The sequence below is a fragment of the Camelus ferus genome, chromosome 5, assembly GCF_009834535.1.
Source record: "Camelus ferus isolate YT-003-E chromosome 5, BCGSAC_Cfer_1.0, whole genome shotgun sequence".
Taxonomy (NCBI): Eukaryota; Metazoa; Chordata; class Mammalia; order Artiodactyla; family Camelidae; genus Camelus; species Camelus ferus.
Window position 1 is genome coordinate 53,394,137 of NC_045700.1, and position 17,770 is coordinate 53,411,906.

At 39.6% G+C, this 17,770-nt stretch overlaps 1 protein-coding gene across 9 annotated transcripts in view; it reads right to left on the bottom strand.

The window, feature by feature from the left end:
• NEUROD1 (neuronal differentiation 1) overlaps positions 1-17,770 on the bottom strand; it is a 174,455-nt gene that overhangs the window by 55,979 nt on the left and 100,706 nt on the right. Inside the window, exon 8 of one of the 9 annotated variants that reach the window (XM_032479866.1) lies at positions 17,168-17,251. The exons of the other annotated variants lie outside the window; for them this stretch is intronic. The gene's annotated coding sequence lies outside the window, so the exon portion shown is untranslated. The remainder of the gene's footprint in view (positions 1-17,167; positions 17,252-17,770) is intronic. 9 annotated transcript variants of the gene reach the window in all.

Consider the following 17,770-nt stretch of genomic DNA (forward strand, 5'->3'; position numbering starts at 1 on the left):
CTATGGAGGACAGTATGGAGGTTCCTTAATAAACTAAAAATAGACTTACCATATGATCTAGCAATTCCACTCCTGAGCATATATCCAGAGAAAAATATAATTCAGAAAGACACATGCACCCCAATGTTCATAGCAACACTATTTACAATACCCAAAACATGGAAATAATCTAAATGTCCATCGACAGATGACTGGAGAAAGAAGTGGTGGTATACACACACACACACACACACACACACACACACACACACACACACACACACACACACAGGAATACTACTCAGCTGTAAAAAATAATAAAATAATGCCATTACATTTGTAGCAACACTGATGGACCTGGAGATCATCATTCTAAGTGAAGTAAGCCAGAAAGAGAAAGAAAAATGCCATATGATATCACTTATATGTGTAATCTGAAAAAAAAAAAGGACACAAACAAACTTATTTACAAAACAGAAACAGACTCACAGACATAAAGAACAAATTTATGGTTATCAGGAGTTAAAGGGGATGGGAAGGGATAAATTGGGAGTTTGAAAATTGCACCTTTTGGGGAGTGATGGAAATGTTGGCTATCTTGATTGTGGTAGTGGTTCCATTGGTGTATACATTGTTTTATTTAAAAAAAAAAAACAAACCTAAAATGTATGGATAGATAGAAAGCCAAAAACCAAATATAGATATAAATGTGTGTGTATTAAAAAAAACAGGTTTATTGAGGCATAATTGATGAGGATTAAACCGTACATATTTAAAGTATACATTTTGATGAGTTTTGACATATGTATAAAGCCATGAAACCATTATTACAATCAAGATAATAAACAGATCCATTCCGCCCAAAAGTTTCCTCAACCCCCGTTGGAATCCAACCTGCTCTTCTTCCCTCAAAATTTCCCTCCCCAGGCAACCACTAATCTTCTTTCTGTCAATGCAGATTAACTTACATTTTCCTAGAATTTTCTATAAATGAAATCATAGTGTATATACTGTTTTTGTCTGTCTTCCCTCAGTATAATTATTTTGAGTCATACATGTTGCTCTTTGCATCAACGGTTCATCATTTTTTATTGCTGAGTAATATTTCTTGGTGTGAATATACCCCAATATGTTTTTCCATTTACCTGTTGATGGGCATTTGTGTTATTTCCAGCTTTTGCCTATGACAAATAAAGCTGCTATAAAAAAAAAAAAAAAGTCCTGAAGCCTGGAGCCCCAGTATTCCTGGGAGTTGCTCTCTTTCCAGACTGCACTCACTGGCATTTCTGAAGTTGACACTCCTTAAATCTTTTAGTATTTTCTGCCAACTTCTGGTCAAATTACCATCAACTGCCCCACCCTGTGTTCAGAATCTAAGGGTTAAAAATAAGAAGAAATTCTTGTATTTAAAGATGTGAGCTTCTGGAAATCTCCCTACTTCTCTGAGACCCTGAAACCCATTCAGGCAGATAGGCAAGGTGGAAGGCCCATTAATTAATGAGGGAAACTTTCAGGGGTTATGTTTACTGTCTTATACCTTAGTACTGATGAAGATGAGAATGTCCTGAGTTTAAATTTTGTGCCTTGCAGAATGACTATGACATAATAGCTTTCTTTTTTTCTGCCAGGTCACATGGTAGACTTTGAAATATCACTCCCTAGCATTTCTGCCTCATATTTAAGCAACACTCCCTCCCCAAAAGATGCAGCCACATTTTTGCTTGTCTTTGCAGGGTGCTAGTGTAGTCTGAATAGTTTTCACTGTTTCTTCCTGATCAGAAGCTGCCATTTGAAGGACTTCTCTGGTCTCCTCAATCCTGCAATGCTTTCTTTCACCAGGCTGTTGCAACTTGGATCTTTCTTGCCTCCCTAGAGTGTATGATTTGGTGGAATCGTATCAGCAATGACATCACCACCCCATTTGCTTTGGTAGTTGACATCTTAGGTTATCAATGGAAGCATTGTGAAAAACCATACAGGGGCAAGACCCATTTAGTCCAGAGAGTTTGCATAGTATGTGGGTTGAGAATTCTCAAAGACCATGTTTCACTGGACATAAAGAGAACCCGAAATAGTATGTTCTTAAGTGCAGCACGGCCATTAAACATGCAACTTTATTTCTCCTTGGGGTTGAGGTTGAGAAGGAATTGATACAAAAACAAAGACAAATGATGGAACACATTCTCTTTAATGATGTGTTACATCAAGTATAATTATCTGAGAACTAATTATTCTCAATCTTGGCAGGCCACTGAGTTTCAAATACATCTACTGAAATGATAGGAATGAAACAACCCTGAAAGTACTGGTAGCTGCTTCTGATGCAGTGGGATGTATTTGTTTCTGGCACAGCTCTGCAAGGGTAAGGTGGATATAAAACTTGCTGACAAGGCTATCTTCAGAAACTGATGAGGGATCACAATTCTATAAAACTTCAGAGGTATCTTTTAGTCTCAGCTTTAATAAATCAGTCACTTTGTATCATCACCAAATCTTTGTTCAGTGCTTTTCCCCATGGTGTTGTAAAATAAAAATTTTGGGTAGGTGAGGAACTACCTAAATATTTACCTATGGAAGTGGACACAAGACCCACTTGCTCTGAAACACCTCCTTCCTCACATGCTGAAGAGAGCCTGGAATTCCCAACCTTTGAAATATTTCTTTGGGTTCAGACATAATCTCCCAAGGGTTCCCACAAGACATTCCCACTAATGCATGCTGGCAGAAAGATGATGTCAGGTCTAGTCCTCTCACATCAAACTTACCAATAATCAGAATATATCAATGTATTGGTTTTGGCTTAGTTTGGCTTGGTTGGTTTTAGTTTTGTGTGTAATGTATTGGATAACTAGCTGTCATCTCGGAAACCAGGGAAGAATACATGTAACAGAATAGGTAAGGATTAGTTCTTCCACTGCTTAGAAACTTGTTCTACTTCTCCTTAGGGTAGCGCTAACACCACAAACACAATTCTAAATCAGGGAGATTGTGGCATCCACAGGTTAGAACCCCAGGAAGCCCTTGCAGGAAGCACATGAGGGCACTGGTGCTAGAAAGGTCATCTAGAAGCCAACTGAAATCAACACTACCATTATTTGGGGAGAAGAATCCAAAGAGAAATAGCACAATCCTTAAATTGGGTTGTGGGACCTCAGACAAGACACCGAATTCGGTTTCTTTGTATTGTTGTTGAAATGGCTTCCATGTCCCATCAACTTTCGGGTGAAACCTTACAAGCGCCTTAGTGTGCGGGATGTGAGGAACTGGTGGAATGATGAACCTCATCACTTTTCTAAGGAGGCCTTTTTTTTGGTCCAACTGCCCCAGACATTTGGAAAACAAACACTTTAATTCTGAATTTAGGCTCTGCTCAAACATCTACCAAAATTACAGCTATCTTTAAGGCAACGTCTTTCCCTAGATCTCTACTTTCACTTAAAAGTATTGATCAAATTTGCAAAGCCAGACATGGTGTGCTATACACATTTGATCCTGAATTCAAAGGCTGAGTTCAATGTCTAATCTATAAAATGGGTTGCTGGAACTCTCCAAAGCCTTAACATATCTCTGGGTTGGATTTATACTTTTATATAGGCTTTCAAGGCAGGAAAATGTGTGGAGGCAAAAATGAGGTGTTGCCATCAAGAGTCTGTTATCTTGCTTCACCTCCTTGCTAGATACAGTTCTAATCTGTTGACTATGGCATGGTTCATGTTTCATTTGAAGGAGTTGCTTTTTCCTGATTGGGAGGGACAATTACTTTTTTTTTCTTAGGCACAAGTTATAAATCTTGTTTTTTCTTGTTACATTTTACAATTTTATTGGAATCTTTATACAAGGGAATTTTACAGTAGTATCAATTAAATCCATAAGGAAAAAAGAGAAATCACAGCTAACGCTAGGACTCCTAAAAGATAAGAAGTATCTGTTAAACACAATTTTGCTTCTTTCAAATAAACATAGCTACAGCTGTATCCTAGCTCTTTGGAGAAAGCCACTGAATAAATCCAGTAAAGCTTGAAGTTCCTTACCATGTCCAATTTATCCATGGTTTGTAAAGCTTGAACATTTTCTGATGGTCTGTTTGTTCTATACTTAACTATAGTTAATTCATTCTGGGGGTGGAGGAGCCAGAAACCCAAAAAACACATTTGTGGTTAAAAAAAAAAGTCATATTTGCTACTTTAAAAGGGCGAAATTCCGATTGATAAACAGGTATTTCTGAAGTCTGATAAACATATGTGTCCAATTAAAATAGCAACCAGTTTTACTAACCGGCTAAATTTCTAATTCTGCTTTTCTGTGTATCCTGGAATGTCACTGACTAGTGTAACTGAGTATGAGGAAGAAAACAGAAGCAAAAGATCAGGAACTCAACTAGTTTACCAAATCCTGACTCTAGTGTTTTCTTTAAGACTGTGCTGATTTAAAAAGTGATGATTGAAAAGTAAAAGGCACTGTGAGATCCTCCTCTGGCCTGAGGTGTTTGCATGCACTGGTGCATAAAAGAAAAATTTCACCACCGACAGCATGTGAAGACGTACCCACTGGTGGGTATGTCAACTATGAAAGTGCTGTCATCTATGACTGCTGGCAGCTCGGGGGTCACGCCTTCGACTTGCTACATTGGTGTACACTGCCAATTTGCTGCTATCCCTGCGTAACAGAATGAAGGTTTTTCTTGAGAGAATATGAACAAGCAACTCATCAGTCATGACTTTCAGAGGTAGAAAGTGAAGCATGCAGCATTCTGGCATGATGAGATGGGTCAGATGACTTCTAAAGAGTAATGATGACAGTAACGTCAGCCTTTGTGCTCTATCCTTTCACTATTCTATCTGAAGTTACATTTTCACTCTATAACTTTTTACATTTTACATTGAAATGAAAAATCTAGGACTCCCTGTATTCCCAGAGCTGATAATTGGATTTTGAAAAAAAAAAGTTAACTTATCATTTGACCCCAAGAACAGCACAAAGGTTAGTCAAAGAAGGTTATTTTGATATGATTTACCAGTCATAGCATATCCAATCCCTTCTTAAATGATCCTCATTTCCAGTCTGTAAAACCCTACAGGGGAATGTGTTGTAAAAGTTTACAATATTATGCCTCTTTTAGTTTCACTAAGACTATCCCCTTCTTGGGGGAAGGGTATAGCTCAGTGGTAGAGCACATGCTTAGCATGCACGAGGCCCTGGGTTCAATCCCCAGTACCTCCATCAAAAAAGAAGAAAAAAAAAAAAAAGACTATCTCCTTCAGGCACCAAAGAAGACTCATTTATTTTCAAATTCCAGAACAACTCGATTTCAATCTGCTGTTATCCTTCATTATTTTGGCTCTTCATCAGCCCAGAGCACCACACCAATGACAGTTCAATCAGCCCAAGCAGTTCAACATGTGCAAACATGAAACACATATAACTTAGCTTTGTCCAAAAATGTTATAGGTATTGCTTCTTAGAAGGGGGTGCTGGCAACGGAGTGGGAGGAAGATAGAAGGTAAAACATGAGATGGAGAGAGCAAACGGGGACTTGGAAAGCTTGTGGGAGTCTTAAGGGCTGTGAGCAAAATAAGAGAAAACACACAAACATTTTCCGTCATTCTTCTCTCAAGTGCTGAGTAAATTTCAGAGTATCGATTAGTGCCCTCAGATGAATGCAGACCTATTTGTCTCCAAATGTGTCATGCAAATTCCTGGATCAAGAGAACCACAGCCCCCATCATGACAGCTTCTTGCTCTGAGCTTCCATTGGAGTTTTAATAAGGACAGGGAATGGTGGCGAGGGTTTGTGTGGTAGCTGCATTTTTAACTACTTGAACGTCATAAAGTGGAATGGGAACCAGCAGAATCCCCCACCAAATATCCTCCGATGACAGATTTGATATGCTAAGTTTGGAAGAAAATAGCTAATGTTTACTCAGCCCGATGAGCCGGTACTATGATTCTCTCTTCACAGAGATGATCTCATCTAATCCTCAGACCTAAGTATGATGTACACTTTTCCAGACCTCTATTCTACAGATCAGGAAACCAAGGCTTAGAGAGGTTAAGTAACACCTCACAAATTTCTCTCTCTTAAGGTGCAGACTTGATAAAGACAGTATTTGAATAAGTCCTAGCACTGTGTCAAGAATGAAGGCACCATCAACAAATGTTTGACAATCTTGGAACTAAATTGGCCATCTGTTCATTATTAGAAAGGAGTTTGGGTTCTTCTTAATTATGCAGTGACCATAACATCTCTTGACACATTAACATCTTAATGAAGCCAGTGGATTTCCCGACCCTTCTGAAGCAGTGTATGCACTATTTTTTAGAAGTCACCAGAGAATAAAAAAGCAGAGTGTTATCTCCAACAAGGGCCTCTGTATTGAAGGGCCAGCTGAGATCCATACTTAACAGGCCTAATTAGTTGAATCCCTCCTTTTTATAACATTCTTAATGTCATCATCTAAGGACAGTTGAAAACTCCATTCTTCATTGTAGGACTGTCCCCTTTCTCACTCTGCTTCATGAAGCCTGGCTGAACATAGTGCTCCCATTGAATTCAAGAGAGGCTTAATGCTTAGATTATTCTAAAGGCTGCTGAGTAAGATTAGGAGCCGACCACAATTCAATAAACAGGAAGAGTTAGAATATTAATTGGAAAAGTCTGCCACATTCTCTCACACGCTAACCGGTGCATAGCACTCATACACTGAAAAAAAATCCTGTGGGTGTTTTAAATCCATGACAGTAATTGTGTGTTCAGTCTTTGCAAATGAAAAAGGAGAAAAATTTTAAATGCCCAAATGTTTTGCTTTTAACAAACAACTTACATTAAAGTTCCACTATGAGGGCATTAGGCTAAGTCAAATACGCCAGACAAAGACAGTGCATGGTACCACTAATATGTGGAAATTTTTTTTTCAAATCTAACTCATAAGAAATAATGAGTAGAAAAGTGGTTGCCAGGGGAGCTGGGTGGGTGGTGGGGGAAATTACGAGTTTGGTAAGAGGATACAAACATTTAGCTATAAGACAAATGAAGTCTGAGGAGCTAATGTAAAACATGGTGACTACAGTTGATAACACTGGATTGTATAATTAAAATTTGCTAAAAGGGTACAAACTTAAATGTTCTCCAACCAAAAAAGATAAATATGTGATGGATGTGTCAATTAACCAGGTGTGGGAATCTTTTCACAACGTGTATGCCTATCAAATCACAATATGCACTTTAGAAATCTTACAATTCAATATGTCAGTTGGACCTCTAATAAAGCTGAAAAAAATGAAGTACCACTATGTTAATGTTGAACTTTTTGGATATGAATTGTATGCTAGAATCTCTATTGCTAGATAAAAAAATTTCAAGATAACATGTAAGAAACAATGCCCTTTCTTTTAGTGAAATCTTAGCCTAAAGTAGATATTAACTTGCATTTCAACCTATTAAAGGAACTCAGCCTAGGCACAGGCAGGAGTGTTCAGGCAAAGCTTCCTGGAGGAGATGAGTGAGAACCCACATGAGTCCTGGAAGGATGAGAACAAGTTATCCAGATAAAGAGAGGTGGGAAGTAGCAGGTGGGAAGACGAAGCAAGAGCATTTCAGGAGGAAGGAACAGTGGATAGAGATGAGCCCATACGTACTTGCAGAACTGAAAGGAGTTCAGGATGGCTGAACTTCTATGGGTGTGCGGGTTGTGGATGTGTGGACTTGTGTGTGCACGTGGGCTGGCAGGTGGTGGATGGAGTGATCAGGGGAAGCGAGGACAGACAGCGCTGTAGAGCTCATGAGGGACTAGTAGGTGAAGAACTGAATACCATGAAGATCCTGATCCAACGGCAATGGGAAATTGGAAATTCCGAATTTTAAAGAAGGGGCTGGCATAATTAGATGAGTATTTTTAAAGGCATTCTGGAGACAATGCGGAGAACAATTTGTGGGAAGCAAACCTGGAGGTAAGCAAGTTGGATAGGAGGCTGTGGTCCTGATCTAAGCCAGTGGTTCTCAAATTTGAGTGGTCAACAGAATCACTGGAAGGGCTTGTTAAAATACATTGCAGGGCTCCCGCCTCAGTGTTTCTGAATAGTATGTCCTGAGAATGTGCATTTCTAACAAGTTCCCAAGTGATGCTAGTGCTTCTTATCCAGGGACCACACTTTGAGAACCACTGTTTGAGGCAATGCTGATTGCTAGTTATAAAACTCTGGGATTCTTCCTTATTAAAAAGCAATTTTTCTTGCATGAATATATATTTTGTAAAACATACTCATTCTATCCAAAAGCATTTTTCATAGATGAAAATGGGCCTGATAAACTAAATTCATTATCATTGTCCTGGATTGTCTTCCTTGTCTCCATTTTGTTTCATGTATCTTCTCAAGCTGAATTTTATTTCATATACCAGAGAAAAACCTCATGGTACATCAAGTAATTTGCAATAGGATTTAAAAAGCTGAAATGCCACTGTAGCTGACTGAATCCTTTGTCTGCCTAAAATACAATAGGCCAATTGAAGGCTGTCATATTTGGGCTCAGATTTTAGAAATGAAACCTTGTAGGGGAAAAAAAAATCTTATCTGCTTTACATGGATTTAAAAACCCATTCCTCCTATTTTGAAGCTAGAAAAAAAGGAGGTTATAACTGCAAACTGCATATAAACCCATAATCACAAATCCCTTTTCTTATCAAGTATCTAGTAAAGAACATTATATCAAAGAGAAACAATGCCTCTTCAGAAATGAGGAAAAAAAAAAAAAAAAAGGAACGCTGTTACTTTAGAACAAGGCCTGCATGTCCCCAAGTCTCAGTAAAATTGAAACAAAAAACGTTTTGTGTTAAATTTTTTCATCTAAATGACAGTGAATTTGAAAAACCATCAGGCAGCTCCAACTTAATGGTGGACTATTCATACTGCAGAATTATTTTAGCAACACACTGAGTCTGTTAGTGTTGAAACATACACTCATCTCATAGAAAGATGTGGGCAAAACAGTCCAATTTTGTCCACAGCTTTTATTTCTCAGTATGGGGTGTTTTCTTCAGAAAACCTCACCTCATCACCGTTATCCAGAGTATCCCAATTACAGTTTGTTAATGTCTAAGTTCCCTTGAAAATGTAAGGATGGCTCCATATTACTGAAAAAATATTAATCACTTGAATCTTAATAGAAGGTTAAGTACAGCCAGAATAACCAATAAAAGGGACTAACGAAGCTGATCCTATCAGTTCAGGCATTCTGCCTTTGCTAAGTAACTCTGCTTGTGAACTCAGAATTGGTTTCACTAGAAAGGATTACAGCATCCCAAGCAGTGGGCCATAATTATAATTACAGGTGTGGTGCAGACTGCAGGAGCAGATGAGCTCATAAGAAACAAAGGTTTGCTCTGCTGGAGGATCTGCCTTCACTAGAGAACAAAGGGTAGCAGCATAAATGAGTTACCACGTAAACAAATGGAGCAATCACTAACAGACATCAGAGTGCATGTTCCTCAGCCAATATACACATCTCTCTGTTATGCTGAACCTCTCCACCACCTCCATCCTTTCCCTGGTGGAGGTGAGTTTGACTTCTCTCTCCTCTCCAGACCTCCTGTTGGTGGGCAAGAGCTGACTGAGGAAGCTTTTTTCCCCTTCACCACCTGCTCCCAACCTCAGGCTGTTTTGCAACCACTGCCACAGGACGACACAGCCAGGGACCCTGAATGAGAATATTAAGGCTCCATTTCTACTTCAGCTAGGAGGAGGATAGTAACACAAACTTTTCTTTAGGGAATCGGCACTACTTTTATTTGTCTTTAGAAAGTCTTCTTTAGGTCCACAGTGAATTAGGTTGGTTTTTAGGCTGATTAGAGCAACATGCTTTACTTCTTGACTTCCAGATTTATATGAAAGCAATTTACAGGGCTAGCAGCCAAGTCTCCACTAGTAAAGTGAATCAGAAGAGAACTGCAATTATGCAAATGATCAAGGAAAAGGGTGGGGGAAAAAAAGAAGAGCTACAAGATCTTGTTTGCCTCATTAAGCTGGGGGCAATTGTATCCCTTTTCCCTGCTTTCTGTTTGGTTGTGCTCTCAAAGACTGACCTATTCTGCGTGGGCAGGATGGTGGAGGTCAGTGTTGGAGCCCCACAGAGGTTAGGGTTTCAGTATGGCCTTTCAGAAGATCATGAAGTGGATTAAAAGCTTTTTCAGGCCAGCAAGGATTTTAACTTGGTATTTATAAGGCAACACAGGGCAAGGCTGGTGGGGGAGGGGAACTATTAAGGAAACAAAGACTGTTTTAAAGTAAGATTCTTTCCTTTCCTCAACTATTTTTATTATTGTATGTGAATCGAAGTTTTAAAACAACTTTCTCCCTATCAGACATTTGACTTTGAATACAGAACTTCTAACTTAGAGGGTGACAGTTGATAAAAGGGCATGGGGGAATGTCATTTGTTCAAATAATGAAAAGCTTAAAAATAAATGATGGGCAGCACTTTTTTAGGAATATGTAGGGCCTGGAAATATGCATAGAAATAGACCATCATAGGTCTAGACCTATGATGGTCTATTTCCAAGCCTTTAGTGGCTAAAATTGCATGCCCCCTACTACTTTGCAGACACTGGTTTGGCAGCTAGGGACTTAGAGGGCAGGGAAGAGTTCAGTGTGTACCAAGTGTGGCTGATCAAAAAGGGGATGGCAGCAAGCTCGGCCTTGACATTGTAAAGAAAACAATCGCAGCTTTATCCCCTCAAGCCTGGGAGACAAAGACGAATGAGAGAGCCAAACCCCTTGAAAGCCATTAAAGATTAGAGCCACTGACAGGCAAGCGCTTTTCAATGGTGACCTAGGTTGTTTCCCAGTACTAGCCGCTTCCTGGTCTCTGCGTGCTCAGAGCCTTGTAGAAAAGAGGCTGAGGCCGCGGGGCTCGACCTGGAACCCCAGACAAAGCCAGGTCTGACGTGCGAGTCACGTGAGGCTGCGGCCCGGGGAACGCGCGACACATGCGTCCCCTCTCCTGGGAATGTCAAGGCAGCGGGTTACGTTTCCCAGCCGCTGCGTGGGAGGACAGGACAGAGACAGGCCTCGGCACTTTGAAACCTTTATCTTCCCTAGTTATTTACTCGACTGCAAGCGACTGTAACAGTAGGCGCCCGGTGGATTTGCCTGCAGGGGCGCCACCCTGGGCGCAGAAAAAACCCAGCGGTTGTGGAGGTTGGAGGGGCGGGCTGCTGTGCGGGGCTGAGAGGCGGGGCTTCTCCCACAGACACCCCCACCCCCACCCCCGCCCAAGCCTGGTCTGTGTGTCTCAAGCGAAAAGCCAACTGGGTTCCGTGGAGACGGTATTTTAATGCCGGGGAGGAAGTCAGAGAAGGCGTTCAGACAGGGCAGCAAATGGTTCATCAAAATATTCTCCAAGTCGATGCCTGGGTGGGATTTTTGCCTAGCCCACATTAATCACAGATGAATTAACAGTAATTAACAGGAAGTGTATCTGAAAGGGTTATAATAATACTGCCCTGTCACAAGTATAAAATAAAAGCAAAAAGCACAGGAAGTAAGGGCTGCCCTTAATTTAAACGCTGGCACTAAATAGCCATAGTGAAGGTGATTCCATATGCTGTTTATTTCAAGTGCTTTGTGGGCAGTGGGCAGTAAAAGACCTAGGTAGGTGAGAATCATGTTATTTTTCTAGATATATGCATGCTCACAAGTATGGATTTGGAAGAACAGCCATCTGAAGTTTTTCTTGATTTCTAGATAAGTGTAACCTACCCTTCAGCATCTGGGTTAAGGAGGGAGGCATTAATTTACATGGCCATTAGTGTCCCTCCCACTTCTGAGGTACCTTGAGGCCAGGGATGAATCTATACCTTTCATAAGGACTTATTTCTTGTCATTTTAAATATTTTTCCTTCTGCATCTTTGTACTCCTTTTTCATTGGCCTCAGTGCCCTGGCACTTCACATTCAAGGTTAGACTCAAGTGACTTTGCTGTGGATACTACAGAACACCATACTTCCCAGCAACAGATTCACCCTCTCTAATCTACAGTAACTAGCACTTACTGTGTGTTCATTAAACAGAGCACCGTAAACAGAAAACGAAATTGTATTTATTGCCTTTAGTTATTGCTCATGGTTAATGTGCCACGTATTTATTTCTTCCAGGTCTCACAACTCTGAGGTTCAGTGCTTTATCATTAATCTACTTTAAAGAGGAAATAGAGGAAAGAGGAATTAAAGCCATAGACTTAATGGGGGAGGGAGCGAAGAGTTAAGATTTGAATCTAGCCAGAACAATGTATTTGACAGTTATGACATAAGAAAATGCTTTCCCTTCCAAAGAGTTTCACTGGGTGACAACTGTTAGCTTCCTTCTCAAACTTTTCCTTTCTACCTTCTACCACTGTCCCCATTAAAAAAGCTTGGATTTACTAGGAAATGACATTTTAAACCAGAGTTAGTTTTACTTTCTAATTGTAGCAAACAAGGCCATTAGATCTTGAGTGAATAAGCTTTGCAGTGTCTTTTGGTGTGGCATAAAGAATGCTGTAATTTTACTATTTATACACTCATATTATCCAAGATACTGGATCTGCTACCTAAGGGAGCAATCTGCACGTGACATTAAACTTCCAGAGGCAGCAACTGTACCACACTTGGAGAATGAGTCACAACTTGATGGGAAGGGCAGGAATGAGGTGTTTTTATGTTGCCTTAGATTAGTTAACTAATTCCTCTCTTCTCATATTTTCAAGGAAGCCAGGCCCACCCAGGAGAAGGAGGAAGTAAAACCTTTTAGAAATGAGCCATAAGCTTTATGTCTCTAAAAGATGTATCATGACAACTTTTCAATGGGTTATCTAATTGATTTCTAAGTGTTTAGCAAAGGAAGAAGATATAAATAGCTCTATTTAAGGGATGAGATAATTAAGGATTAAGAGTTAAATAACTTGTCTTAAGGTTTGTGATGAGGAAAAAAACAATGTCATTATCTTTCTATCTCTAGTCTCTAGGCCACAACATAAAAATATCTTGCTATGTTTTTGAAACCACTAGGTTTTCTTACACCTCTAGAGACAGTGAAGTTTTGTACTCAGAATTAAAGTCTCTTAGTTTCCAATGGACATTTCCAAGATTGTTGCAGGCATCCTTTTTCTTCAAGGCACCAACAGGCCTTCTTGTATTCAACTGCTCTATACAAATATTAAATAATTAAAGTGTTGAGGGAAGCCACTGAAGGTCTTGGTTTTTATTCTTGTAGCTCCTTCCATTTTTCAATGTGGAAGAATATAGTAGTATTTCTCAAATAATAAGTAAGTTTTTAAAAAAAACCTTCACTATTGTGAATGTCTGAATTGGTCTTTAATAATAGGCATAGGTGGTTGATGGTAGGAGGCCTTTAGGCATATACCTAACAAGACCTTCAGGCTTTCACTGTTGCCTCATCTCATAGGATCTGCAAGGTTTATTGGCTTCTCATTGATTAGTCATTGTATGGTTTGGCACCATAGTGAAATTTTACATTTTTAGAAACAATAGTGTGAACAAAGACCAGATTTTTCTTCCTGTTACGTGTCATTTAATTTGCTCTGAGTGTTTAAAAAAAAAAACAAAACCCTACATACTCAATTATATATTCTCTCCTATATGACTTCAGTCTTTTGATCAAGGAAATTATAATCATGACTTAGACTTGAGGGCTCTGGGGTGGAAGGAGAGGTGTCACTATAGTCATGGGGGAATAAGGACAAGTTAGTAGCTTGGAGACGAGAAGGGACCAAAGTGTTCATTGGAGTGGGAGCAGATAACTGATTAGAATGATTTGGCAAGTCTATTACACACTGTAGCTGGGGGTGAGGGGGGTGCATGTGTGTGACATGGCCTATTAATTCTTTAGCATGTAAGCTGTAGGCACTGGTACATTGGTATAAATGCATTTAGCACAATATAGGCCCTTAATAAAAGTTAGGAATCTCTACTTAGATTTTTTTTTTAATATGAAATTTTAAATCTCCCCAGGAGTCAGTTAAAGATTTAGTCTTTCCTCCACTTCAAAGAAAAGATCATCATAAAATATTCCACTCTTCCCAAAGAAAACCTTCAAAAATAAAGGTCCTTTGTTTTCTAGTTCTCTCTGACATTAGGCAAGAACATTTCTATTTCAATTTTGTAATTTAAAAATGTTTTAATTTAGCGTCTACTATGTACCAAACAATGGAACAGAGGGAAATGTCCCCTGATTTCCAAAACCTACCATCTCAGTACTGGAAACGATAGGTTTCTTTAAAGAAAATATTATAGATCATATTTAAAATTTAAGTATTATAAATTTTATACTTAATTCTTTTGTTATCTTGGACATAATTTATAGCTTTCTAGAAAAGGGGTAAATGAGGTCTGAGGAATCCAGTGTTATTTCTTATTGTGTGTCAATAAACAACTACAGTTCTCATATGTAATTATTTCTTCTTAGTCAAATTACTATTTATTGATTAGTTTTTCCTGGGCTATAAACAAAGATGAATATGACATGTGAAACTCAGTGTTTTAAAGTTCCTATGGTTTTTAACAAAGGAGCTCCAGTACTAAACCTAAGAAGCTGCAGCATCCTCCCAAGCATTTGCAAACAGCAAACACTAAATTCCTAGGAGTGAGCCTGTGAAACCTTTCAAGTATTTCGCTGAGCTATTCAGGATCTCAGCTATCGCTGTCAGCCGTGAAGCTTGCAGCTCAGGACCCCAGGAGGGACAGAGCTTCCACCTCAACTTAGCGCCATCACCAGAGTCTAGGAAGCAACTCGAATGTTGCTCGGCATATTCATCAGGAGGTTTTTCATACTTGAATTGATAGTTTTGAGTAAAGAGAACTTGCTGACTTATACGTAAATCCTGCTTTCCTAGAAATCCTGGCTAATTTCAGGCTATATTAGGGTGCCTAAACAGTAGCTGAGCAGGCTTTTGCGGGGAAGCATTAGGAAGGAGACTGGCTCGCCTGGTGAAATCCCCCGATGTACCTCGACAGCAGTGTAGGTAGGTGAGGAAAGTGCAGAGAGGTGCATTGTGGATGCTCACGGGTATGCATTTAGCATGGGTCTTCCCTCAATTTCAATTCATCTTCATCACTCTTAATCTTTAGAACTATGTTTCAGAATCAAAGAAGAGATCCAAGTACTGCCACTTCCTTCTATAAACCACCAAGAAAACATTTCAACATAACAAGCCTTATGTTATGTATTCTCTTCAGTTTGCTAATTGTATTGTGATTTGTCAACTGACCAATTTCTGTGTCCACAACTGAACATTATTATTTTTTTTAATTTATGGATATCCTACCTGTCCCCCTAAAAGAATTTAAGGCAATTATAAAAATAAATCCAATAACATCTTTCTCCTTCAAGGCTGTATCCCAAATGCAAGACGTCCTTAGGGTTTATTTTTCAATTATTATACAAAACATGTGAAATAACATTTAAGCAGCAAGAATGAATTTTACTTTCTATGTTGCTGTTGTCCCAGGATCACCATGACAGTAATAACTAAAAGGAGTCTGCCACCTGAAACTGGGCAGAGCTCCTGGGATAGCCAAAGCCAGTACAACACACCCAGGAGTGTTCTCAGAACACCTTTGATTTCACCACCCCTGGGTGTTCACAGAGAAGGGATGACACTGAAAGGTATGCAGCCAGATGGTAATCGTTAGATGTCATCTCCTGCTGGGAAATAAGGTAATTAAGTAATTGCTCTCATGCCACCACTTACAGACACCATGGCCTCTCTCTGGAAAATAATAATCCTTTAGTAGACCAAGCCCATACTTTATAGCATATGACTTTTCAGGGTTCTGCAGTGTTTAGCATTTGAGATTGCAGTCTGGATGCATTTCAGAGGAGCACAGCCAACTTGGCATTACTCAGTGTCTGCCCAGCCAACCTGGACCCCTGCAGAAGGTGATTTTCTTGTCTGATTTTTTTCAGGCCCTTGTTTTCCCCCTCCTATTTCCTTCTTCATTACATGGCTTGCATTCAGGGCTTATTAGAGGTGCCAGCAGAAATGTTGGCTCAAAAATCAGGAAAAGCACAATCAGTCCAAATTGAAGGTTGCTTAGGCATATAGATGAAAGATTGAGTGGGGAAGAAATGAGGTTTTAAATGAATTTTTGGAATGTGTTCAGATTTTATTAATCCACACTATCGTTGACGTTAATTACCAAAGAAAATGGATCCTTACACATCCCTTTTGATCTATAAATGTGCTCAAGTGAAACCCATCTTTTTATAACCAGTAGGCAAATAACCCACTTTCCCCTCGGTTTTCCTACAGCACCATCAGGGAGTTACATTACACTTCTCTGAAGAAGTTTCCCTACTTGCTTTCTTCCCATTGACTGTTCAGCCCTCAGCCTCTGATATTCTCTTCCAGCACTCTGATGCCCCTGCTCTCCCCAGGGTCACCGATGTCTCACTGATGGCTAAACCTGATGGATGCTGTCGGTCCTTATCTCGCTGAGACTCAGCTGCATTTGGTGCTGTGGATCGTTCTTTACTCCTCAAAGCTCTCTTCTCCCCTAAGATCCACAAAACTACATCCTTCTAGATATTCTTGTATCACGCTGACCATCCTCTTTCCGGCAGCTCTTCCTCCACTCACACAATAAATGCTGACAAAGCCCTGGGTTAGGTCCTTTGTAAGCGGCTGTCTCATGCTATATACTTCACCTGAGTAAAATTTCCGCATTTTGATTGAACAAATACCTATGTACTAATGATTCGTATACATATATATTTCCAATCTCAACTCTCATTGAAGTTATGAATTTCTACATCCAGTTTCCTGTTTGTCATTGTCTCCTACATAGTTCATTGGCCTCTGAAATGAAATTGACTGTGTTGAATTTTTGTCTTTCCTCTTTCATTGGCTCCATTTAGAGGATTCTTTCCCATAATGTCTTCACCAATTACTCAAATTAGAAGTCTGGAATTTCACTTTACATCCCTTGCCCTCTCAGGTGTCTGGCCTGGCTGGGTTTGCCTCCAAATACTTCTTGAATGAACTCCTTTTTTTCCATTCCTATCTCGATCTTAGTTCTAGTCTTGGCCATCTCTGGCTTGGGTTAATGCAACAGTTTTCTAATTGTTCTTTCTCCTGCTAATTGTTTCTCCCTCTCAAAACTACTCTCTGCAATACTATCTGAGGTACAGTAAATCTTACCTGAGGTAAAATGCAGATTTGACCCATGTAGCTCCCTTGCTTAAATCTTCTCAACTCTTCATCATGTATACTATCCTATAGGCCCTATAAGTTAACATAAAAGATTCTTAATATGAAAATAATATCCTCCACAAATTGCACCCACTTTTCTTTCTCACCACTCCCTGCCATACTCTAAGCTTCTGCATTGACTCTTTTTTGTTCCCTACACATGCTGTCTCTCACCTCTAAAGACTTTTCTCATATGGTCTCTCATTCTTGGAATGACCTTTCCTCCCTTCATTACCAGTGGCTAACTCCTTTAAGGCTCAGATCTGATGTTACATCTACCAAGAATCCTTCTCCAGTACCTCCCAAGCAAGATTATGCACTCTTCCTTAGGGATCCTATAACACTGTGTCCACAAACGTCACTGCGTTTTACTGCATTACCAGTCATTAATCTTTAATGTCTGTCTCCACCACTACAGACTCTAAGGACAGACTGTTTCATATTAGTGTACTCCATGTGACTTCTGTAGTACCCTGCACATAACAGCGACCTAGCAATTGTAGACTGCATGAAGGTCAATTGTTGATTGGATGTTGAAGTGTGCCTTACCTA